General features: G+C 40.2%; 23 non-coding genes across 23 annotated transcripts; 7 read left to right on the forward strand and 16 right to left on the reverse strand.

The window, feature by feature from the left end:
* The first annotated feature begins 1,193 nt into the window (after window positions 1–1,193).
* Window positions 1,194–1,275, forward strand: trnas-aga (transfer RNA serine (anticodon AGA)). The gene has a single exon. It is a non-coding gene; the product is annotated as a tRNA-Ser (tRNA).
* Window positions 1,276–1,440: 165 nt separating this feature from the next.
* On the reverse strand, window positions 1,441–1,514 carry trnai-aau (transfer RNA isoleucine (anticodon AAU)). Its single transcript has one exon. It is a non-coding gene; the product is annotated as a tRNA-Ile (tRNA).
* Window positions 1,515–2,996: 1,482 nt separating this feature from the next.
* On the reverse strand, window positions 2,997–3,211 carry LOC131702311 (small nucleolar RNA U3). The gene has a single exon (XR_009309458.1). It is a non-coding gene; the product is annotated as a small nucleolar RNA U3 (small nucleolar RNA).
* A 1,701-nt stretch (window positions 3,212–4,912) lies between these two features.
* trnas-aga (transfer RNA serine (anticodon AGA)) lies at window positions 4,913–4,994 on the forward strand. Its single transcript has one exon. It is a non-coding gene; the product is annotated as a tRNA-Ser (tRNA).
* Window positions 4,995–5,159: 165 nt separating this feature from the next.
* On the reverse strand, window positions 5,160–5,233 carry trnai-aau (transfer RNA isoleucine (anticodon AAU)). Its single transcript has one exon. It is a non-coding gene; the product is annotated as a tRNA-Ile (tRNA).
* Window positions 5,234–5,521: 288 nt separating this feature from the next.
* trnal-cag (transfer RNA leucine (anticodon CAG)) lies at window positions 5,522–5,603 on the reverse strand. The gene has a single exon. It is a non-coding gene; the product is annotated as a tRNA-Leu (tRNA).
* A 1,112-nt stretch (window positions 5,604–6,715) lies between these two features.
* On the reverse strand, window positions 6,716–6,930 carry LOC131702312 (small nucleolar RNA U3). The gene has a single exon (XR_009309459.1). It is a non-coding gene; the product is annotated as a small nucleolar RNA U3 (small nucleolar RNA).
* Window positions 6,931–8,631: 1,701 nt separating this feature from the next.
* trnas-aga (transfer RNA serine (anticodon AGA)) lies at window positions 8,632–8,713 on the forward strand. The gene has a single exon. It is a non-coding gene; the product is annotated as a tRNA-Ser (tRNA).
* A 527-nt stretch (window positions 8,714–9,240) lies between these two features.
* trnal-cag (transfer RNA leucine (anticodon CAG)) lies at window positions 9,241–9,322 on the reverse strand. The gene has a single exon. It is a non-coding gene; the product is annotated as a tRNA-Leu (tRNA).
* Window positions 9,323–10,436: 1,114 nt separating this feature from the next.
* Window positions 10,437–10,651, reverse strand: LOC131702258 (small nucleolar RNA U3). The gene has a single exon (XR_009309412.1). It is a non-coding gene; the product is annotated as a small nucleolar RNA U3 (small nucleolar RNA).
* A 1,701-nt stretch (window positions 10,652–12,352) lies between these two features.
* On the forward strand, window positions 12,353–12,433 carry trnas-aga (transfer RNA serine (anticodon AGA)). The gene has a single exon. It is a non-coding gene; the product is annotated as a tRNA-Ser (tRNA).
* A 165-nt stretch (window positions 12,434–12,598) lies between these two features.
* trnai-aau (transfer RNA isoleucine (anticodon AAU)) lies at window positions 12,599–12,672 on the reverse strand. Its single transcript has one exon. It is a non-coding gene; the product is annotated as a tRNA-Ile (tRNA).
* A 1,482-nt stretch (window positions 12,673–14,154) lies between these two features.
* On the reverse strand, window positions 14,155–14,369 carry LOC131702314 (small nucleolar RNA U3). Its single transcript, XR_009309461.1, has one exon. It is a non-coding gene; the product is annotated as a small nucleolar RNA U3 (small nucleolar RNA).
* A 1,701-nt stretch (window positions 14,370–16,070) lies between these two features.
* trnas-aga (transfer RNA serine (anticodon AGA)) lies at window positions 16,071–16,152 on the forward strand. The gene has a single exon. It is a non-coding gene; the product is annotated as a tRNA-Ser (tRNA).
* A 165-nt stretch (window positions 16,153–16,317) lies between these two features.
* On the reverse strand, window positions 16,318–16,391 carry trnai-aau (transfer RNA isoleucine (anticodon AAU)). Its single transcript has one exon. It is a non-coding gene; the product is annotated as a tRNA-Ile (tRNA).
* Window positions 16,392–16,679: 288 nt separating this feature from the next.
* Window positions 16,680–16,761, reverse strand: trnal-cag (transfer RNA leucine (anticodon CAG)). Its single transcript has one exon. It is a non-coding gene; the product is annotated as a tRNA-Leu (tRNA).
* Window positions 16,762–17,873: 1,112 nt separating this feature from the next.
* On the reverse strand, window positions 17,874–18,088 carry LOC131702315 (small nucleolar RNA U3). The gene has a single exon (XR_009309462.1). It is a non-coding gene; the product is annotated as a small nucleolar RNA U3 (small nucleolar RNA).
* A 1,701-nt stretch (window positions 18,089–19,789) lies between these two features.
* On the forward strand, window positions 19,790–19,871 carry trnas-aga (transfer RNA serine (anticodon AGA)). Its single transcript has one exon. It is a non-coding gene; the product is annotated as a tRNA-Ser (tRNA).
* A 165-nt stretch (window positions 19,872–20,036) lies between these two features.
* Window positions 20,037–20,110, reverse strand: trnai-aau (transfer RNA isoleucine (anticodon AAU)). Its single transcript has one exon. It is a non-coding gene; the product is annotated as a tRNA-Ile (tRNA).
* A 288-nt stretch (window positions 20,111–20,398) lies between these two features.
* On the reverse strand, window positions 20,399–20,480 carry trnal-cag (transfer RNA leucine (anticodon CAG)). Its single transcript has one exon. It is a non-coding gene; the product is annotated as a tRNA-Leu (tRNA).
* A 1,112-nt stretch (window positions 20,481–21,592) lies between these two features.
* Window positions 21,593–21,807, reverse strand: LOC131702316 (small nucleolar RNA U3). Its single transcript, XR_009309463.1, has one exon. It is a non-coding gene; the product is annotated as a small nucleolar RNA U3 (small nucleolar RNA).
* A 1,701-nt stretch (window positions 21,808–23,508) lies between these two features.
* Window positions 23,509–23,590, forward strand: trnas-aga (transfer RNA serine (anticodon AGA)). The gene has a single exon. It is a non-coding gene; the product is annotated as a tRNA-Ser (tRNA).
* Window positions 23,591–23,755: 165 nt separating this feature from the next.
* Window positions 23,756–23,829, reverse strand: trnai-aau (transfer RNA isoleucine (anticodon AAU)). Its single transcript has one exon. It is a non-coding gene; the product is annotated as a tRNA-Ile (tRNA).
* Between the last annotated feature and the right edge of the window lie 575 nt (window positions 23,830–24,404).

Consider the following 24,404-nt stretch of genomic DNA (forward strand, 5'->3'; position numbering starts at 1 on the left):
ACCATAATAGAATCCAATGCGTTTACAAATGTGTTTTGAAACTGTTCATTTTTCACCCAAATGCGGTTCTCAAAAATTGTTTTGCCTACATTTTTCTATTGCTATTATTATTTTTTCCAGAGTAAGACGAAAAAGCAAACATCCATGAAATAGGTAAACACTGCTACAGCGCTTGAACTGTCTCAACAAACGTTCAGCTCTAAAACGTGTACATTGAAAGTCTATTAACATCTTTAACACAATCATGTGTGTTCCAATAGCGGCTATTCCACATGGTGATCAATAAAGTGAATGCTGGCTTTGTTCACATATTAGCAAGACGTTTTCAGGATTCACGCATATTCTGAACAAGCACACTAGAATATGGTAATGAAAGGACAGGAAAATAACAGGTTTATTGGCTTTGGTCTTGTATCGTCACCCTGACTACTGTCAGGTAAGGAAGTGGCATTAATCAAAACGTAATTATGTAAGGTTACCAATGCGCAAATACGAAGCATATTAAAACTTCTTCACAATCTTAAATCTTCCCACATGCATTTCAAACACTTACTGATAAGTACGGCCCTTTCCCAATGTAACTGCTTTGTTTGAACACCAAAGATGGCTTGGATATTTATGAAACCACGATACTATTGTTCCCACTTTCTTTAGAACTACCAAATGTGCGCTTCCCATGTCAGCCCTAGTGGCCTAATGGCTAAGGCCACTGGCCTCCTAAGCCAGGGATAGTGGGTTCGAGTCCCATCTGGGGTGGGGTTTTGTTATAAAATCGAACATAATTGTGTTATGTTTTATTGGCATGTGATATTTTGTAGATCTTGTTATCTGCTAAGTCCGCTCACGCTAGCCACAACGTGCTTGAGTGCTGTGGCAGCAGCCATGAAGCAAGTCAGTTTTTCAGTTGAAATCAAGATCTACTTTGTTTTTTGTGTATGGGTGGTTTGAAAAGATCACTTAAATTGTTACGTATTTTGAAATAAAGATGTATTCATTATTATGAACGTTGACAGAAAGGATATTGTATTTACATTTCCCACGTGTGCTTGCCTTGTATAAATCGATGGAGTTTCAACAAAGGCATTTGACTTCGGTTCATGTTAGCCTATACTGCCATCTGCAGCATTACCGCGGGTGTCTTTTACTTCTTTTGACAATAATATGGATCATTTCACAGTCCAATGTAAGAACATGTAGTCGTGGCCGAGTGGTTAAGGCGATGGACTAGAAATCCATTGGGGTTTCCCCGCGCAGGTTCGAATCCTGCCGACTACGTAAGCTTTCTTTTTAATTGTATGTGTTCATTCCTAATACATGTTTAAAGATGAGGAATCTGAAATATTACTGGTTCTACTTCATATCGCACCGGTTCATTTAGTTAAAGAATGTTCATTTTGGCACCATTCCAAATGCTGTGGTTTCTTTAAAGAAGAAAAGTCATGGCCCGTACGGGGATCGAACCCGCGACCTTGGCGTTATTAGCACCACGCTCTAACCAACTGAGCTAACCAGCCACACACATGGAGCGCGTTAATAAAACCCGAGAAAAACAAGGCCTGCGGACATTATGATTACCAAGATGTTATGTTAAACTCAACAATAACACATTCAAAGTATTGGAAAGGCATAATTAGAGGTCTCATCTTTATGAGGCAGTTTAGCAGTGTGAAGAAAGTGGCGAGGTGCGGGCTTGCGGTGACTTTCTCTCATTTAAAAAGCTGTGATTTGAATACTAAAAAGAAAAACATGTAAAATTACCAAGCATTCGGTGGACGTTTTAGAAATAAATTAACAAGAACTGTTGTCAGAAGTGGGGTTCGAGCCCACGCCTCCATGGAGACTGCGAACTGACCACAGCGCCTTAGACCGCTCGGCCATCCTGACTTACACCGACGACTTTGCACAACGCTGCAGCACACTGCTGAACCTCCCATGTCTGACGCTGCAGTAAATCACCTGGCGTGTGCGTGTACTTGTTCTTTTTCTGTTTATATTAAGGAGGGCGACAGGTTTTGTCGCATTTTGTATGGAATCACAAGGACACTCCTCTTACTGAAAGAAAATATACTGCAAACAGAGCGATCGCTTCACGGTTTGAATCAAAATCAGAACAGTCTGTTAGCAAATGAACTTCATCAAAAAACCACAAAGGCATTACATAAATGTTACAGATATATTTCGTAGACAGAACAGTTGTAACATATTTGAGTACATTTCTAAACAATCTGCTAATAACAGACATAATCTCAAAGCGCTATAATTTATTTTCAGATCTTATGAAAGACAAGTATGGTTGCGCATTATATCACAGAAAACAGGATAATCCTAGCGCTTCATTTAATCCCTCGGGTTGTACCATATGGAGATAGAAGATCCATTTGGATTCACATTGTAATAGTTTTTGATCGAGATTATCACGTCCTCGAGCTTGAAATATTTTTTGTATGCTGCGGTATTTCAGATCTGAAATGGAATGTTTGGCATCTACGAAATGTCTAGCTAGTGGTGAATGGATATCTTTTCTCCTAATTGAACTTTTATGCTTGCTCATCAATGCGCAATCGTCACTGTCTAGTAGTTTTACCAACATATTGCAAATGGCAAGGACAAAAAAACAAATAAATGACATGCGTTGAAGCACAGGTCATCACTTGTAAGACACTGTACTCTTTTTTCGTTGTATGGCTTGTAAAACGCAAACGCATTATCACAGGCGGCACAATTACGACATGGAAAATAATCCAGTAGATTTGTCCAGTACACCTAGATCTCTCGAACATGTCAATGAGTCAGCCCTTAATAAACACTGTCCGTGTTCATTTCTGTGTATATGACATTGTCTATAACCAATATCTGTTATGTAAGCGTATTGGTATGAAACCAATCGCAATTAATGCGATCCGTGTTTTCAGTCAGTTTGATAGTTTTAATCAATCATCGAAAAAGCAGCAGTGCTTTGCAACTGTAGTTCATCTTTCTTACGTTTTGGTAAGACACCCACTCAGAACGTGTCCGCTTCCTCCAGCCCCCTAAGGAACACTGGAGCGGTCATCAATAACAGCGAGCAGTTGGTCAAAAACAACACTCGCTGTCTTCTTCACGCTCAAAAACGAACACTCTCACTCTTCCTCGTGGGTAGCGAGCCCAAACACTTTCAAAACGCATTTCGCTAGCAAATCACTATAGAAATGATCCCTGAAAGTATTGTTTTATGGGCAAGTGGCCGACCGTCTCCCTCCAACTCTGAGTGGCACCGGTAGCTGTGCCGGTGACAAATAAACAGGAGCACTTTCATATAATGCAATTGCTGTAGCCCAGTGAGTTGTTACAATAACATTTCAAACTCATTCCAGACTGCAGGCGGTTAAAAGCTTAATTGGGTTCAATTTTTTGGTATGATTTAAAAAGTACGAGCCAGTTGCCTCATTTGCATTGCCTGCCTTCCTCCTTTGCACTGTGACGTCTATCAAACGTGTGCTTAAAATCTGATGAATACGATTCCCATTTGAACCGTAAATATTTTAATTATACGCATACAGTGTTCTGTTGGGCTCCGAGGGTGTTATCTAATAAAACAACGTAATCGGTGAGCGCGTTCGGCTTAACCAAAACGTTGCTGTTTCAAGCCCACGCAGGGACGAGGCATTCTTTTTGTCAATCGCCTTTCTGTCAAGCCAGTAAACCTGTATATAATAAGAAACATTCAACAGCTCGGAAACACCATAATAGAATCCAATGCGTTTACAAATGTGTTTTGAAACTGTTCATTTTTCACCCAAATGCGGTTCTCAAAAATTGTTTTGCCTACATTTTTCTATTGCTATTATTATTTTTTCCAGAGTAAGACGAAAAAGCAAACATCCATGAAATAGGTAAACACTGCTACAGCGTTTGAACTGTCTCAACAAACGTTCAGCTCTAAAACGTGTACATTGAAAGTCTATTAACATCTTTAACACAATCATGTGTGTTCCAATAGCGGCTATTCCACATGGTGATCAATAAAGTGAATGCTGGCTTTGTTCACATATTAGCAAGACGTTTTCAGGATTCACGCATATTCTGAACAAGCACACTAGAATATGGTAATGAAAGGACAGGAAAATAACAGGTTTATTGGCTTTGGTCTTGTATCGTCACCCTGACTACTGTCAGGTAAGGAAGTGGCATTAATCAAAACGTAATTATGTAAGGTTACCAATGCGCAAATACGAAGCATATTAAAACTTCTTCACAATCTTAAATCTTCCCACATGCATTTCAAACACTTACTGATAAGTACGGCCCTTTCCCAATGTAACTGCTTTGTTTGAACACCAAAGATGGCTTGGATATTTATGAAACCACGATACTATTGTTCCCACTTTCTTTAGAACTACCAAATGTGCGCTTCCCATGTCAGCCCTAGTGGCCTAATGGCTAAGGCCACTGGCCTCCTAAGCCAGGGATAGTGGGTTCGAGTCCCATCTGGGGTGGGGTTTTGTTATAAAATCGAACATAATTGTGTTATGTTTTATTGGCATGTGATATTTTGTAGATCTTGTTATCTGCTAAGTCCGCTCACGCTAGCCACAACGTGCTTGAGTGCTGTGGCAGCAGCCATGAAGCAAGTCAGTTTTTCAGTTGAAATCAAGATCTACTTTGTTTTTTGTGTATGGGTGGTTTGAAAAGATCACTTAAATTGTTACGTATTTTGAAATAAAGATGTATTCATTATTATGAACGTTGACAGAAAGGATATTGTATTTACATTTCCCACGTGTGCTTGCCTTGTATAAATCGATGGAGTTTCAACAAAGGCATTTGACTTCGGTTCATGTTAGCCTATACTGCCATCTGCAGCATTACCGCGGGTGTCTTTTACTTCTTTTGACAATAATATGGATCATTTCACAGTCCAATGTAAGAACATGTAGTCGTGGCCGAGTGGTTAAGGCGATGGACTAGAAATCCATTGGGGTTTCCCCGCGCAGGTTCGAATCCTGCCGACTACGTAAGCTTTCTTTTTAATTGTATGTGTTCATTCCTAATACATGTTTAAAGATGAGGAATCTGAAATATTACTGGTTCTACTTCATATCGCACCGGTTCATTTAGTTAAAGAATGTTCATTTTGGCACCATTCCAAATGCTGTGGTTTCTTTAAAGAAGAAAAGTCATGGCCCGTACGGGGATCGAACCCGCGACCTTGGCGTTATTAGCACCACGCTCTAACCAACTGAGCTAACCGGCCACACACATGGAGCGCGTTAATAAAACCCGAGAAAAACAAGGCCTGCGGACATTATGATTACCAAGATGTTATGTTAAACTCAACAATAACACATTCAAAGTATTGGAAAGGCATAATTAGAGGTCTCATCTTTATGAGGCAGTTTAGCAGTGTGAAGAAAGTGGCGAGGTGCGGGCTTGCGGTGACTTTCTCTCATTTAAAAAGCTGTGATTTGAATACTAAAAAGAAAAACATGTAAAATTACCAAGCATTCGGTGGACGTTTTAGAAATAAATTAACAAGAACTGTTGTCAGAAGTGGGGTTCGAGCCCACGCCTCCATGGAGACTGCGACCTGACCACAGCGCCTTAGACCGCTCGGCCATCCTGACTTACACCGACGACTTTGCACAACGCTGCAGCACACTGCTGAACCTCCCATGTCTGACGCTGCAGTAAATCACCTGGCGTGTGCGTGTACTTGTTCTTTTTCTGTTTATATTAAGGAGGGCGACAGGTTTTGTCGCATTTTGTATGGAATCACAAGGACACTCCTCTTACTGAAAGAAAATATACTGCAAACAGAGCGATCGCTTCACGGTTTGAATCAAAATCAGAACAGTCTGTTAGCAAATGAACTTCATCAAAAAACCACAAAGGCATTACATAAATGTTACAGATATATTTCGTAGACAGAACAGTTGTAACATATTTGAGTACATTTCTAAACAATCTGCTAATAACAGACATAATCTCAAAGCGCTATAATTTATTTTCAGATCTTATGAAAGACAAGTATGGTTGCGCATTATATCACAGAAAACAGGATAATCCTAGCGCTTCATTTAATCCCTCGGGTTGTACCATATGGAGATAGAAGATCCATTTGGATTCACATTGTAATAGTTTTTGATCGAGATTATCACGTCCTCGAGCTTGAAATATTTTTTGTATGCTGCGGTATTTCAGATCTGAAATGGAATGTTTGGCATCTACGAAATGTCTAGCTAGTGGTGAATGGATATCTTTTCTCCTAATTGAACTTTTATGCTTGCTCATCAATGCGCAATCGTCACTGTCTAGTAGTTTTACCAACATATTGCAAATGGCAAGGACAAAAAAACAAATAAATGACATGCGTTGAAGCACAGGTCATCACTTGTAAGACACTGTACTCTTTTTTCGTTGTATGGCTTGTAAAACGCAAACGCATTATCACAGGCGGCACAATTACGACATGGAAAATAATCCAGTAGATTTGTCCAGTACACCTAGATCTCTCGAACATGTCAATGAGTCAGCCCTTAATAAACACTGTCCGTGTTCATTTCTGTGTATATGACATTGTCTATAACCAATATCTGTTATGTAAGCGTATTGGTATGAAACCAATCGCAATTAATGCGATCCGTGTTTTCAGTCAGTTTGATAGTTTTAATCAATCATCGAAAAAGCAGCAGTGCTTTGCAACTGTAGTTCATCTTTCTTACGTTTTGGTAAGACACCCACTCAGAACGTGTCCGCTTCCTCCAGCCCCCTAAGGAACACTGGAGCGGTCATCAATAACAGCGAGCAGTTGGTCAAAAACAACACTCGCTGTCTTCTTCACGCTCAAAAACGAACACTCTCACTCTTCCTCGTGGGTAGCGAGCCCAAACACTTTCAAAACGCATTTCGCTAGCAAATCACTATAGAAATGATCCCTGAAAGTATTGTTTTATGGGCAAGTGGCCGACCGTCTCCCTCCAACTCTGAGTGGCACCGGTAGCTGTGCCGGTGACAAATAAACAGGAGCACTTTCATATAATGCAATTGCTGTAGCCCAGTGAGTTGTTACAATAACATTTCAAACTCATTCCAGACTGCAGGCGGTTAAAAGCTTAATTGGGTTCAATTTTTTGGTATGATTTAAAAAGTACGAGCCAGTTGCCTCATTTGCATTGCCTGCCTTCCTCCTTTGCACTGTGACGTCTATCAAACGTGTGCTTAAAATCTGATGAATACGATTCCCATTTGAACCGTAAATATTTTAATTATACGCATACAGTGTTCTGTTGGGCTCCGAGGGTGTTATCTAATAAAACAACGTAATCGGTGAGCGCGTTCGGCTTAACCAAAACGTTGCTGTTTCAAGCCCACGCAGGGACGAGGCATTCTTTTTGTCAATCGCCTTTCTGTCAAGCCAGTAAACCTGTATATAATAAGAAACATTCAACAGCTCGGAAACACCATAATAGAATCCAATGCGTTTACAAATGTGTTTTGAAACTGTTCATTTTTCACCCAAATGCGGTTCTCAAAAATTGTTTTGCCTACATTTTTCTATTGCTATTATTATTTTTTCCAGAGTAAGACGAAAAAGCAAACATCCATGAAATAGGTAAACACTGCTACAGCGCTTGAACTGTCTCAACAAACGTTCAGCTCTAAAACGTGTACATTGAAAGTCTATTAACATCTTTAACACAATCATGTGTGTTCCAATAGCGGCTATTCCACATGGTGATCAATAAAGTGAATGCTGGCTTTGTTCACATATTAGCAAGACGTTTTCAGGATTCACGCATATTCTGAACAAGCACACTAGAATATGGTAATGAAAGGACAGGAAAATAACAGGTTTATTGGCTTTGGTCTTGTATCGTCACCCTGACTACTGTCAGGTAAGGAAGTGGCATTAATCAAAACGTAATTATGTAAGGTTACCAATGCGCAAATACGAAGCATATTAAAACTTCTTCACAATCTTAAATCTTCCCACATGCATTTCAAACACTTACTGATAAGTACGGCCCTTTCCCAATGTAACTGCTTTGTTTGAACACCAAAGATGGCTTGGATATTTATGAAACCACGATACTATTGTTCCCACTTTCTTTAGAACTACCAAATGTGCGCTTCCCATGTCAGCCCTAGTGGCCTAATGGCTAAGGCCACTGGCCTCCTAAGCCAGGGATAGTGGGTTCGAGTCCCATCTGGGGTGGGGTTTTGTTATAAAATCGAACATAATTGTGTTATGTTTTATTGGCATGTGATATTTTGTAGATCTTGTTATCTGCTAAGTCCGCTCACGCTAGCCACAACGTGCTTGAGTGCTGTGGCAGCAGCCATGAAGCAAGTCAGTTTTTCAGTTGAAATCAAGATCTACTTTGTTTTTTGTGTATGGGTGGTTTGAAAAGATCACTTAAATTGTTACGTATTTTGAAATAAAGATGTATTCATTATTATGAACGTTGACAGAAAGGATATTGTATTTACATTTCCCACGTGTGCTTGCCTTGTATAAATCGATGGAGTTTCAACAAAGGCATTTGACTTCGGTTCATGTTAGCCTATACTGCCATCTGCAGCATTACCGCGGGTGTCTTTTACTTCTTTTGACAATAATATGGATCATTTCACAGTCCAATGTAAGAACATGTAGTCGTGGCCGAGTGGTTAAGGCGATGGACTAGAAATCCATTGGGGTTTCCCCGCGCAGGTTCGAATCCTGCCGACTACGTAAGCTTTCTTTTTAATTGTATGTGTTCATTCCTAATACATGTTTAAAGATGAGGAATCTGAAATATTACTGGTTCTACTTCATATCGCACCGGTTCATTTTGTTAAAGAATGTTCATTTTGGCACCATTCCAAATGCTGTGGTTTCTTTAAAGAAGAAAAGTCATGGCCCGTACGGGGATCGAACCCGCGACCTTTTCGTTATTAGCACCACACTCTAACCAACTGAGCTAACCGGCCACACACATGGATCGCGTTAATAAAACCCGAGAAAAACAAGGCCTGCGGACATTATGATTACCAAGATGTTATGTTAAACTCAACAATAACACATTCAAAGTATTGGAAAGGCATAATTAGAGGTCTCATCTTTATGAGGCAGTTTAGCAGTGTGAAGAAAGTGGCGAGGTGCGGGCTTGCGGTGACTTTCTCTCATTTAAAAAGCTGTGATTTGAATACTAAAAAGAAAAACATGTAAAATTACCAAGCATTCAGTGGACGTTTTAGAAATAAATTAACAAGAACAGTTGTCAGAAGTGGGGTTCGATCCCACGCCTCCATGGAGACTGCGACCTGACCACAGCGCCTTAGACCGCTCGGCCATCCTGACTTAGACCGACGACTTTGCACAACGCTGCAGCACACTGCTGAACCTCCCATGTCTGACGCTGCAGTAAATCACCTGGCGTGTGCGTGTACTTGTTCTTTTTCTGTTTATATTAAGGAGGGCGACAGGTTTTGTCGCATTCTGTATGGAATCACAAGGACACTCCTCTTACTGAAAGAAAATATACTGCAAACAGAGCGATCGCTTAACGGTTTGAATCAAAATCAGAACAGTCTGTTAGCAAATGAACTTCATCAAAAAACCACAAAGGCATTACATAAATGTTACAGATATATTTCGTAGACAGAACAGTTGTAACATATTTGAGTACATTTCTAAACAATCTGCTAATAACAGACATAATCTCAAAGCGCTATAATTTATTTTCAGATCTTATGAAAGACAAGTATGGTTGCGCATTATATCACAGAAAACAGGATAATCCTAGCGCTTCATTTAATCCCTCGGGTTGTACCATATGGAGATAGAAGATCCATTTGGATTCACATTGTAATAGTTTTTGATCGAGATTATCACGTCCTCGAACTTGAAATATTTTTTTGTATGCTGCGGTATTTCAGATCTGAAATGGAATGTTTGGCATCTACGAAATGTCTAGCTAGTGGTGAATGGATATCTTTTCTCCTAATTGAACTTTTATGCTTGCTCATCAATGCGCAATCGTCACTGTCTAGTAGTTTTACCAACATATTGCAAATGGCAAGGATAAAAAAAACAAATAAATGACATGCGTTGAAGCACAGGTCATCACTTGAAAGACACTGTACTCTTTTTTCGTTGTATGGCTTGTAAAACGCAAACGCATTATCACAGGCGGCACAATTACGACATGGAAAAAAATCCAGTAGATTTGTCCAGTACACCTAGATCTCTCGAACATGTCAATGAGTCAGCCCTTAATAAACACTGTCCGTGTTCATTTCTGTGTATATGACATTGTCTATAACCAATATCTGTTATGTAAGCGTATTGGTATGAAACCAATCGCAATTAATGCGATCCGTGTTTTCAGTCAGTTTGATAGTTTTAATCAATCATCGAGAAAGCAGCAGTGCTTTGCAACTGTAGTTCATCTTTCTTACGTTTTGGTAAGATACCCACTCAGAACGTGTCCGCTTCCTCCAGCCCCCTAAGGAACACTGGAGCGGTCATCAATAACAGCGAGCAGTTGGTCAAAAACAACACTCGCTGTCTTCTTCACGCTCAAAAACGAACACTCTCACTCTTCCTCGTGAGTAGCGAGCCCAAACACTTTCAAAACGCATTTCGCTAGCAAATCACTATAGAAATGATCCCTGAAAGTATTGTTTTATGGGCAAGTGGCCGACCGTCTCCCTCCAACTCTGAGTGGCACCGGTAGCTGTGCCGGTGACAAATAAACAGGAGCACTTTCATATAATGCAATTGCTGTAGCCCAGTGAGTTGTTACAATAACATTTCAAACTCATTCCAGACTGCAGGCGGTTAAAAGCTTAATTGGGTTCAATTTTTTGGTATGATTTAAAAAGTACGAGCCAGTTGCCTCATTTGCATTGCCTGCCTTCCTCCTTTGCACTGTGACGTCTATCAAATGTGTGCTTAAAATCTGATGAATACGATTCCCATTTGAACCGTAAATATTTTAATTATACGCATACAGTGTTCTGTTGGGCTCCGAGGGTGTTATCTAATAAAACAACGTAATCGGTGAGCGCGTTCGGCTTAACCAAAACGTTGCTGTTTCAGGCCCACGCAGGGACGAGGCATTCTTTTTGTCAATCGCCTTTCTGTCAAGCCAGTAAACCTGTATATAATAAGAAACATTCAACAGCTCGGAAACACCATAATAGAATCCAATGCGTTTACAAATGTGTTTTGAAACTGTTCATTTTTCACCCAAATGCGGTTCTCAAAAATTGTTTTGCCTACATTTTTCTATTGCTATTATTATTTTTTCCAGAGTAAGACGAAAAAGCAAACATCCATGAAATAGGTAAACACTGCTACAGCGCTTGAACTGTCTCAACAAACGTTCAGCTCTAAAACGTGTACATTGAAAGTCTATTAACATCTTTAACACAATCATGTGTGTTCCAATAGCGGCTATTCCACATGGTGATCAATAAAGTGAATGCTGGCTTTGTTCACATATTAGCAAGACGTTTTCAGGATTCACGCATATTCTGAACAAGCACACTAGAATATGGTAATGAAAGGACAGGAAAATAACAGGTTTATTGGCTTTGGTCTTGTATCGTCACCCTGACTACTGTCAGGTAAGGAAGTGGCATTAATCAAAACGTAATTATGTAAGGTTACCAATGCGCAAATACGAAGCATATTAAAACTTCTTCACAATCTTAAATCTTCCCACATGCATTTCAAACACTTACTGATAAGTACGGCCCTTTCCCAATGTAACTGCTTTGTTTGAACACCAAAGATGGCTTGGATATTTATGAAACCACGATACTATTGTTCCCACTTTCTTTAGAACTACCAAATGTGCGCTTCCCATGTCAGCCCTAGTGGCCTAATGGCTAAGGCCACTGGCCTCCTAAGCCAGGGATAGTGGGTTCGAGTCCCATCTGGGGTGGGGTTTTGTTATAAAATCGAACATAATTGTGTTATGTTTTATTGGCATGTGATATTTTGTAGATCTTGTTATCTGCTAAGTCCGCTCACGCTAGCCACAACGTGCTTGAGTGCTGTGGCAGCAGCCATGAAGCAAGTCAGTTTTTCAGTTGAAATCAAGATCTACTTTGTTTTTTGTGTATGGGTGGTTTGAAAAGATCACTTAAATTGTTACGTATTTTGAAATAAAGATGTATTCATTATTATGAACGTTGACAGAAAGGATATTGTATTTACATTTCCCACGTGTGCTTGCCTTGTATAAATCGATGGAGTTTCAACAAAGGCATTTGACTTCGGTTCATGTTAGCCTATACTGCCATCTGCAGCATTACCGCGGGTGTCTTTTACTTCTTTTGACAATAATATGGATCATTTCACAGTCCAATGTAAGAACATGTAGTCGTGGCCGAGTGGTTAAGGCGATGGACTAGAAATCCATTGGGGTTTCCCCGCGCAGGTTCAATCCTGCCGACTACGTAAGCTTTCTTTTTAATTGTATGTGTTCATTCCTAATACATGTTTAAAGATGAGGAATCTGAAATATTACTGGTTCTACTTCATATCGCACCGGTTCATTTAGTTAAAGAATGTTCATTTTGGCACCATTCCAAATGCTGTGGTTTCTTTAAAGAAGAAAAGTCATGGCCCGTACGGGGATCGAACCCGCGACCTTGGCGTTATTAGCACCACGCTCTAACCAACTGAGCTAACCGGCCACACACATGGAGCGCGTTAATAAAACCCGAGAAAAACAAGGCCTGCGGACATTATGATTACCAAGATGTTATGTTAAACTCAACAATAACACATTCAAAGTATTGGAAAGGCATAATTAGAGGTCTCATCTTTATGAGGCAGTTTAGCAGTGTGAAGAAAGTGGCGAGGTGCGGGCTTGCGGTGACTTTCTCTCATTTAAAAAGCTGTGATTTGAATACTAAAAAGAAAAACATGTAAAATTACCAAGCATTCGGTGGACGTTTTAGAAATAAATTAACAAGAACTGTTGTCAGAAGTGGGGTTCGAGCCCACGCCTCCATGGAGACTGCGAACTGACCACAGCGCCTTAGACCGCTCGGCCATCCTGACTTACACCGACGACTTTGCACAACGCTGCAGCACACTGCTGAACCTCCCATGTCTGACGCTGCAGTAAATCACCTGGCGTGTGCGTGTACTTGTTCTTTTTCTGTTTATATTAAGGAGGGCGACAGGTTTTGTCGCATTTTGTATGGAATCACAAGGACACTCCTCTTACTGAAAGAAAATATACTGCAAACAGAGCGATCGCTTCACGGTTTGAATCAAAATCAGAACAGTCTGTTAGCAAATGAACTTCATCAAAAAACCACAAAGGCATTACATAAATGTTACAGATATATTTCGTAGACAGAACAGTTGTAACATATTTGAGTACATTTCTAAACAATCTGCTAATAACAGACATAATCTCAAAGCGCTATAATTTATTTTCAGATCTTATGAAAGACAAGTATGGTTGCGCATTATATCACAGAAAACAGGATAATCCTAGCGCTTCATTTAATCCCTCGGGTTGTACCATATGGAGATAGAAGATCCATTTGGATTCACATTGTAATAGTTTTTGATCGAGATTATCACGTCCTCGAGCTTGAAATATTTTTTGTATGCTGCGGTATTTCAGATCTGAAATGGAATGTTTGGCATCTACGAAATGTCTAGCTAGTGGTGAATGGATATCTTTTCTCCTAATTGAACTTTTATGCTTGCTCATCAATGCGCAATCGTCACTGTCTAGTAGTTTTACCAACATATTGCAAATGGCAAGGACAAAAAAACAAATAAATGACATGCGTTGAAGCACAGGTCATCACTTGTAAGACACTGTACTCTTTTTTCGTTGTATGGCTTGTAAAACGCAAACGCATTATCACAGGCGGCACAATTACGACATGGAAAATAATCCAGTAGATTTGTCCAGTACACCTAGATCTCTCGAACATGTCAATGAGTCAGCCCTTAATAAACACTGTCCGTGTTCATTTCTGTGTATATGACATTGTCTATAACCAATATCTGTTATGTAAGCGTATTGGTATGAAACCAATCGCAATTAATGCGATCCGTGTTTTCAGTCAGTTTGATAGTTTTAATCAATCATCGAAAAAGCAGCAGTGCTTTGCAACTGTAGTTCATCTTTCTTACGTTTTGGTAAGACACCCACTCAGAACGTGTCCGCTTCCTCCAGCCCCCTAAGGAACACTGGAGCGGTCATCAATAACAGCGAGCAGTTGGTCAAAAACAACACTCGCTGTCTTCTTCACGCTCAAAAACGAACACTCTCACTCTTCCTCGTGGGTAGCGAGCCCAAACACTTTCAAAACGCATTTCGCTAGCAAATCACTATAGAAATGATCCCTGAAAGTATTGTTTTATGGGCAAGTGGCCGACCGTCTCCCTCCAACTCTGAGTGGCACCGGTAGCTGTGCCGGTGACAAATAAACAGGAGCACTTTCATATAATGCAATTGCTGTAGCCCAGTGAGTTGTTACAATAACATTTCAAACTCATTCCAGACTGCAGGCGGTTAAAAGCTTAATTGGGTTCAATTTTTTGGTATGATTTAAAAAGTACGAGCCAGTTGCCTCATTTGCATTGCCTGCCTTCCTCCTTTGCACTGTGACGTCTATCAAATGTGTGCTTAAAATCTGATGAATACGATTCCCATTTGAACCGTAAATATTTTAATTATACGCATACAGTGTTCTGTTGGGCTCCGAGGGTGTTATCTAATAAAACAACGTAATCGGTGAGCGCGTTCGGCTTAACCAAAACGTTGCTGTTTCAAGCCCACGCAGGGACGAGGCATTCTTTTTGTCAATCGCCTTTCTGTCAAGCCAGTAAACCTGTATATAATAAGAAACATTCAACAGCTCGGAAACACCATAATAGAATCCAATGCGTTTACAAATGTGTTTTGAAACTGTTCATTTTTCACCCAAATGCGGTTCTCAAAAATTGTTTTGCCTACATTTTTCTATTGCTATTATTATTTTTTCCAGAGTAAGACGAAAAAGCAAACATCCATGAAATAGGTAAACACTGCTACAGCGTTTGAACTGTCTCAACAAACGTTCAGCTCTAAAACGTGTACATTGAAAGTCTATTAACATCTTTAACACAATCATGTGTGTTCCAATAGCGGCTATTCCACATGGTGATCAATAAAGTGAATGCTGGCTTTGTTCACATATTAGCAAGACGTTTTCAGGATTCACGCATATTCTGAACAAGCACACTAGAATATGGTAATGAAAGGACAGGAAAATAACAGGTTTATTGGCTTTGGTCTTGTATCGTCACCCTGACTACTGTCAGGTAAGGAAGTGGCATTAATCAAAACGTAATTATGTAAGGTTACCAATGCGCAAATACGAAGCATATTAAAACTTCTTCACAATCTTAAATCTTCCCACATGCATTTCAAACACTTACTGATAAGTACGGCCCTTTCCCAATGTAACTGCTTTGTTTGAACACCAAAGATGGCTTGGATATTTATGAAACCACGATACTATTGTTCCCACTTTCTTTAGAACTACCAAATGTGCGCTTCCCATGTCAGCCCTAGTGGCCTAATGGCTAAGGCCACTGGCCTCCTAAGCCAGGGATAGTGGGTTCGAGTCCCATCTGGGGTGGGGTTTTGTTATAAAATCGAACATAATTGTGTTATGTTTTATTGGCATGTGATATTTTGTAGATCTTGTTATCTGCTAAGTCCGCTCACGCTAGCCACAACGTGCTTGAGTGCTGTGGCAGCAGCCATGAAGCAAGTCAGTTTTTCAGTTGAAATCAAGATCTACTTTGTTTTTTGTGTATGGGTGGTTTGAAAAGATCACTTAAATTGTTACGTATTTTGAAATAAAGATGTATTCATTATTATGAACGTTGACAGAAAGGATATTGTATTTACATTTCCCACGTGTGCTTGCCTTGTATAAATCGATGGAGTTTCAACAAAGGCATTTGACTTCGGTTCATGTTAGCCTATACTGCCATCTGCAGCATTACCGCGGGTGTCTTTTACTTCTTTTGACAATAATATGGATCATTTCACAGTCCAATGTAAGAACATGTAGTCGTGGCCGAGTGGTTAAGGCGATGGACTAGAAATCCATTGGGGTTTCCCCGCGCAGGTTCGAATCCTGCCGACTACGTAAGCTTTCTTTTTAATTGTATGTGTTCATTCCTAATACATGTTTAAAGATGAGGAATTTGAAATATTACTGGTTCTACTTCATATCGCACCGGTTCATTTTGTTAAAGAATGTTCATTTTGGCACCATTCCAAATGCTGTGGTTTCTTTAAAGAAGAAAAGTCATGGCCCGTACGGGGATCGAACCCGCGACCTTGGCGTTATTAGCACCACGCTCTAACCAACTGAGCTAACCGGCCACACACATGGAGCGCGTTAATAAAACCCGAGAAAAACAAGGCCTGTGGACATTATGATTACCAAGATGTTATGTTAAACTCAACAATAACACATTCAAAGTATTGGAAAGGCATAATTAGAGGTCTCATCTTTATGAGGCAGTTTAGCAGTGTGAAGAAAGTGGCGAGGTGCGGGCTTGCGGTGACTTTCTCTCATTTAAAAAGCTGTGATTTGAATACTAAAAAGAAAAACATGTAAAATTACCAAGCATTCGGTGGACGTTTTAGAAATAAATTAACAAGAACTGTTGTCAGAAGTGGGGTTCGAGCCCACGCCTCCATGGAGACTGCGACCTGACCACAGCGCCTTAGACCGCTCGGCCATCCTGACTTACACCGACGACTTTGCACAACGCTGCAGCACACTGCTGAACCTCCCATGTCTGACGCTGCAGTAAATCACCTGGCGTGTGCGTGTACTTGTTCTTTTTCTGTTTATATTAAGGAGGGCGACAGGTTTTGTCGCATTTTGTATGGAATCACAAGGACACTCCTCTTACTGAAAGAAAATATACTGCAAACAGAGCGATCGCTTCACGGTTTGAATCAAAATCAGAACAGTCTGTTAGCAAATGAACTTCATCAAAAAACCACAAAGGCATTACATAAATGTTACAGATATATTTCGTAGACAGAACAGTTGTAACATATTTGAGTACATTTCTAAACAATCTGCTAATAACAGACATAATCTCAAAGCGCTATAATTTATTTTCAGATCTTATGAAAGACAAGTATGGTTGCGCATTATATCACAGAAAACAGGATAATCCTAGCGCTTCATTTAATCCCTCGGGTTGTACCATATGGAGATAGAAGATCCATTTGGATTCACATTGTAATAGTTTTTGATCGAGATTATCACGTCCTCGAGCTTGAAATATTTTTTGTATGCTGCGGTATTTCAGATCTGAAATGGAATGTTTGGCATCTACGAAATGTCTAGCTAGTGGTGAATGGATATCTTTTCTCCTAATTGAACTTTTATGCTTGCTCATCAATGCGCAATCGTCACTGTCTAGTAGTTTTACCAACATATTGCAAATGGCAAGGACAAAAAAACAAATAAATGACATGCGTTGAAGCACAGGTCATCACTTGTAAGACACTGTACTCTTTTTTCGTTGTATGGCTTGTAAAACGCAAACGCATTATCACAGGCGGCACAATTACGACATGGAAAATAATCCAGTAGATTTGTCCAGTACACCTAGATCTCTCGAACATGTCAATGAGTCAGCCCTTAATAAACACTGTCCGTGTTCATTTCTGTGTATATGACATTGTCTATAACCAATATCTGTTATGTAAGCGTATTGGTATGAAACCAATCGCAATTAATGCGATCCGTGTTTTCAGTCAGTTTGATAGTTTTAATCAATCATCGAAAAAGCAGCAGTGCTTTGCAACTGTAGTTCATCTTTCTTACGTTTTGGTAAGACACCCACTCAGAACGTGTCCGCTTCCTCCAGCCCCCTAAGGAACACTGGAGCGGTCATCAATAACAGCGAGCAGTTGGTCAAAAACAACACTCGCTGTCTTCTTCACGCTCAAAAACGAACACTCTCACTCTTCCTCGTGGGTAGCGAGCCCAAACACTTTCAAAACGCATTTCGCTAGCAAATCACTATAGAAATGATCCCTGAAAGTATTGTTTTATGGGCAAGTGGCCGACCGTCTCCCTCCAACTCTGAGTGGCACCGGTAGCTGTGCCGGTGACAAATAAACAGGAGCACTTTCATATAATGCAATTGCTGTAGCCCAGTGAGTTGTTACAATAACATTTCAAACTCATTCCAGACTGCAGGCGGTTAAAAGCTTAATTGGGTTCAATTTTTTGGTATGATTTAAAAAGTACGAGCCAGTTGCCTCATTTGCATTGCCTGCCTTCCTCCTTTGCACTGTGACGTCTATCAAATGTGTGCTTAAAATCTGATGAATACGATTCCCATTTGAACCGTAAATATTTTAATTATACGCATACAGTGTTCTGTTGGGCTCCGAGGGTGTTATCTAATAAAACAACGTAATCGGTGAGCGCGTTCGGCTTAACCAAAACGTTGCTGTTTCAAGCCCACGCAGGGACGAGGCATTCTTTTTGTCAATCGCCTTTCTGTCAAGCCAGTAAACCTGTATATAATAAGAAACATTCAACAGCTCGGAAACACCATAATAGAATCCAATGCGTTTACAAATGTGTTTTGAAACTGTTCATTTTTCACCCAAATGCGGTTCTCAAAAATTGTTTTGCCTACATTTTTCTATTGCTATTATTATTTTTTCCAGAGTAAGACGAAAAAGCAAACATCCATGAAATAGGTAAACACTGCTACAGCGTTTGAACTGTCTCAACAAACGTTCAGCTCTAAAACGTGTACATTGAAAGTCTATTAACATCTTTAACACAATCATGTGTGTTCCAATAGCGGCTATTCCACATGGTGATCAATAAAGTGAATGCTGGCTTTGTTCACATATTAGCAAGACGTTTTCAGGATTCACGCATATTCTGAACAAGCACACTAGAATATGGTAATGAAAGGACAGGAAAATAACAGGTTTATTGGCTTTGGTCTTGTATCGTCACCCTGACTACTGTCAGGTAAGGAAGTGGCATTAATCAAAACGTAATTATGTAAGGTTACCAATGCGCAAATACGAAGCATATTAAAACTTCTTCACAATCTTAAATCTTCCCACATGCATTTCAAACACTTACTGATAAGTACGGCCCTTTCCCAATGTAACTGCTTTGTTTGAACACCAAAGATGGCTTGGATATTTATGAAACCACGATACTATTGTTCCCACTTTCTTTAGAACTACCAAATGTGCGCTTCCCATGTCAGCCCTAGTGGCCTAATGGCTAAGGCCACTGGCCTCCTAAGCCAGGGATAGTGGGTTCGAGTCCCATCTGGGGTGGGGTTTTGTTATAAAATCGAACATAATTGTGTTATGTTTTATTGGCATGTGATATTTTGTAGATCTTGTTATCTGCTAAGTCCGCTCACGCTAGCCACAACGTGCTTGAGTGCTGTGGCAGCAGCCATGAAGCAAGTCAGTTTTTCAGTTGAAATCAAGATCTACTTTGTTTTTTGTGTATGGGTGGTTTGAAAAGATCACTTAAATTGTTACGTATTTTGAAATAAAGATGTATTCATTATTATGAACGTTGACAGAAAGGATATTGTATTTACATTTCCCACGTGTGCTTGCCTTGTATAAATCGATGGAGTTTCAACAAAGGCATTTGACTTCGGTTCATGTTAGCCTATACTGCCATCTGCAGCATTACCGCGGGTGTCTTTTACTTCTTTTGACAATAATATGTATCATTTCACAGTCCAATGTAAGAACATGTAGTCGTGGCCGAGTGGTTAAGGCGATGGACTAGAAATCCATTGGGGTTTCCCCGCGCAGGTTCGAATCCTGCCGACTACGTAAGCTTTCTTTTTAATTGTATGTGTTCATTCCTAATACATGTTTAAAGATGAGGAATCTGAAATATTACTGGTTCTACTTCATATCGCACCGGTTCATTTAGTTAAAGAATGTTCATTTTGGCACCATTCCAAATGCTGTGGTTTCTTTAAAGAAGAAAAGTCATGGCCCGTACGGGGATCGAACCCGCGACCTTGGCGTTATTAGCACCACGCTCTAACCAACTGAGCTAACCGGCCACACACATGGAGCGCGTTAATAAAACCCGAGAAAAACAAGGCCTGCGGACATTATGATTACCAAGATGTTATGTTAAACTCAACAATAACACATTCAAAGTATTGGAAAGGCATAATTAGAGGTCTCATCTTTATGAGGCAGTTTAGCAGTGTGAAGAAAGTGGCGAGGTGCGGGCTTGCGGTGACTTTCTCTCATTTAAAAAGCTGTGATTTGAATACTAAAAAGAAAAACATGTAAAATTACCAAGCATTCGGTGGACGTTTTAGAAATAAATTAACAAGAACTGTTGTCAGAAGTGGGGTTCGAGCCCACGCCTCCATGGAGACTGCGACCTGACCACAGCGCCTTAGACCGCTCGGCCATCCTGACTTACACCGACGACTTTGCACAACGCTGCAGCACACTGCTGAACCTCCCATGTCTGACGCTGCAGTAAATCACCTGGCGTGTGCGTGTACTTGTTCTTTTTCTGTTTATATTAAGGAGGGCGACAGGTTTTGTCGCATTTTGTATGGAATCACAAGGACACTCCTCTTACTGAAAGAAAATATACTGCAAACAGAGCGATCGCTTCACGGTTTGAATCAAAATCAGAACAGTCTGTTAGCAAATGAACTTCATCAAAAAACCACAAAGGCATTACATAAATGTTACAGATATATTTCGTAGACAGAACAGTTGTAACATATTTGAGTACATTTCTAAACAATCTGCTAATAACAGACATAATCTCAAAGCGCTATAATTTATTTTCAGATCTTATGAAAGACAAGTATGGTTGCGCATTATATCACAGAAAACAGGATAATCCTAGCGCTTCATTTAATCCCTCGGGTTGTACCATATGGAGATAGAAGATCCATTTGGATTCACATTGTAATAGTTTTTGATCGAGATTATCACGTCCTCGAGCTTGAAATATTTTTTGTATGCTGCGGTATTTCAGATCTGAAATGGAATGTTTGGCATCTACGAAATGTCTAGCTAGTGGTGAATGGATATCTTTTCTCCTAATTGAACTTTTATGCTTGCTCATCAATGCGCAATCGTCACTGTCTAGTAGTTTTACCAACATATTGCAAATGGCAAGGACAAAAAAACAAATAAATGACATGCGTTGAAGCACAGGTCATCACTTGTAAGACACTGTACTCTTTTTTCGTTGTATGGCTTGTAAAACGCAAACGCATTATCACAGGCGGCACAATTACGACATGGAAAATAATCCAGTAGATTTGTCCAGTACACCTAGATCTCTCGAACATGTCAATGAATCAGCCCTTAATAAACACTGTCCGTGTTCATTTCTGTGTATATGACATTGTCTATAACCAATATCTGTTATGTAAGCGTATTGGTATGAAACCAATCGCAATTAATGCGATCCGTGTTTTCAGTCAGTTTGATAGTTTTAATCAATCATCGAAAAAGCAGCAGTGCTTTGCAACTGTAGTTCATCTTTCTTACGTTTTGGTAAGACACCCACTCAGAACGTGTCCGCTTCCTCCAGCCCCCTAAGGAACACTGGAGCGGTCATCAATAACAGCGAGCAGTTGGTCAAAAACAACACTCGCTGTCTTCTTCACGCTCAAAAACGAACACTCTCACTCTTCCTCGTGGGTAGCGAGCCCAAACACTTTCAAAACGCATTTCGCTAGCAAATCACTATAGAAATGATCCCTGAAAGTATTGTTTTATGGGCAAGTGGCCGACCGTCTCCCTCCAACTCTGAGTGGCACCGGTAGCTGTGCCGGTGACAAATAAACAGGAGCACTTTCATATAATGCAATTGCTGTAGCCCAGTGAGTTGTTACAATAACATTTCAAACTCATTCCAGACTGCAGGCGGTTAAAAGCTTAATTGGGTTCAATTTTTTGGTATGATTTAAAAAGTACGAGCCAGTTGCCTCATTTGCATTGCCTGCCTTCCTCCTTTGCACTGTGACGTCTATCAAACGTGTGCTTAAAATCTGATGAATACGATTCCCATTTGAACCGTAAATATTTTAATTATACGCATACAGTGTTCTGTTGGGCTCCGAGGGTGTTATCTAATAAAACAACGTAATCGGTGAGCGCGTTCGGCTTAACCAAAACGTTGCTGTTTCAAGCCCACGCAGGGACGAGGCATTCTTTTTGTCAATCGCCTTTCTGTCAAGCCAGTAAACCTGTATATAATAAGAAACATTCAACAGCTCGGAAACACCATAATAGAATCCAATGCGTTTACAAATGTGTTTTGAAACTGTTCATTTTTCACCCAAATGCGGTTCTCAAAAATTGTTTTGCCTACATTTTTCTATTGCTATTATTATTTTTTCCAGAGTAAGACGAAAAAGCAAACATCCATGAAATAGGTAAACACTGCTACAGCGCTTGAACTGTCTCAACAAACGTTCAGCTCTAAAACGTGTACATTGAAAGTCTATTAACATCTTTAACACAATCATGTGTGTTCCAATAGCGGCTATTCCACATGGTGATCAATAAAGTGAATGCTGGCTTTGTTCACATATTAGCAAGACGTTTTCAGGATTCACGCATATTCTGAACAAGCACACTAGAATATGGTAATGAAAGGACAGGAAAATAACAGGTTTATTGGCTTTGGTCTTGTATCGTCACCCTGACTACTGTCAGGTAAGGAAGTGGCATTAATCAAAACGTAATTATGTAAGGTTACCAATGCGCAAATACGAAGCATATTAAAACTTCTTCACAATCTTAAATCTTCCCACATGCATTTCAAACACTTACTGATAAGTACGGCCCTTTCCCAATGTAACTGCTTTGTTTGAACACCAAAGATGGCTTGGATATTTATGAAACCACGATACTATTGTTCCCACTTTCTTTAGAACTACCAAATGTGCGCTTCCCATGTCAGCCCTAGTGGCCTAATGGCTAAGGCCACTGGCCTCCTAAGCCAGGGATAGTGGGTTCGAGTCCCATCTGGGGTGGGGTTTTGTTATAAAATCGAACATAATTGTGTTATGTTTTATTGGCATGTGATATTTTGTAGATCTTGTTATCTGCTAAGTCCGCTCACGCTAGCCACAACGTGCTTGAGTGCTGTGGCAGCAGCCATGAAGCAAGTCAGTTTTTCAGTTGAAATCAAGATCTACTTTGTTTTTTGTGTATGGGTGGTTTGAAAAGATCACTTAAATTGTTACGTATTTTGAAATAAAGATGTATTCATTATTATGAACGTTGACAGAAAGGATATTGTATTTACATTTCCCACGTGTGCTTGCCTTGTATAAATCGATGGAGTTTCAACAAAGGCATTTGACTTCGGTTCATGTTAGCCTATACTGCCATCTGCAGCATTACCGCGGGTGTCTTTTACTTCTTTTGACAATAATATGGATCATTTCACAGTCCAATGTAAGAACATGTAGTCGTGGCCGAGTGGTTAAGGCGATGGACTAGAAATCCATTGGGGTTTCCCCGCGCAGGTTCGAATCCTGCCGACTACGTAAGCTTTCTTTTTAATTGTATGTGTTCATTCCTAATACATGTTTAAAGATGAGGAATCTGAAATATTACTGGTTCTACTTCATATCGCACCGGTTCATTTAGTTAAAGAATGTTCATTTTGGCACCATTCCAAATGCTGTGGTTTCTTTAAAGAAGAAAAGTCATGGCCCGTACGGGGATCGAACCCGCGACCTTGGCGTTATTAGCACCACGCTCTAACCAACTGAGCTAACCAGCCACACACATGGAGCGCGTTAATAAAACCCGAGAAAAACAAGGCCTGCGGACATTATGATTACCAAGATGTTATGTTAAACTCAACAATAACACATTCAAAGTATTGGAAAGGCATAATTAGAGGTCTCATCTTTATGAGGCAGTTTAGCAGTGTGAAGAAAGTGGCGAGGTGCGGGCTTGCGGTGACTTTCTCTCATTTAAAAAGCTGTGATTTGAATACTAAAAAGAAAAACATGTAAAATTACCAAGCATTCGGTGGACGTTTTAGAAATAAATTAACAAGAACTGTTGTCAGAAGTGGGGTTCGAGCCCACGCCTCCATGGAGACTGCGAACTGACCACAGCGCCTTAGACCGCTCGGCCATCCTGACTTACACCGACGACTTTGCACAACGCTGCAGCACACTGCTGAACCTCCCATGTCTGACGCTGCAGTAAATCACCTGGCGTGTGCGTGTACTTGTTCTTTTTCTGTTTATATTAAGGAGGGCGACAGGTTTTGTCGCATTTTGTATGGAATCACAAGGACACTCCTCTTACTGAAAGAAAATATACTGCAAACAGAGCGATCGCTTC

This window comes from Acipenser ruthenus, chromosome 29 (assembly GCF_902713425.1).
Source record: "Acipenser ruthenus chromosome 29, fAciRut3.2 maternal haplotype, whole genome shotgun sequence".
Classification (NCBI taxonomy): domain Eukaryota; kingdom Metazoa; phylum Chordata; class Actinopteri; order Acipenseriformes; family Acipenseridae; genus Acipenser; species Acipenser ruthenus.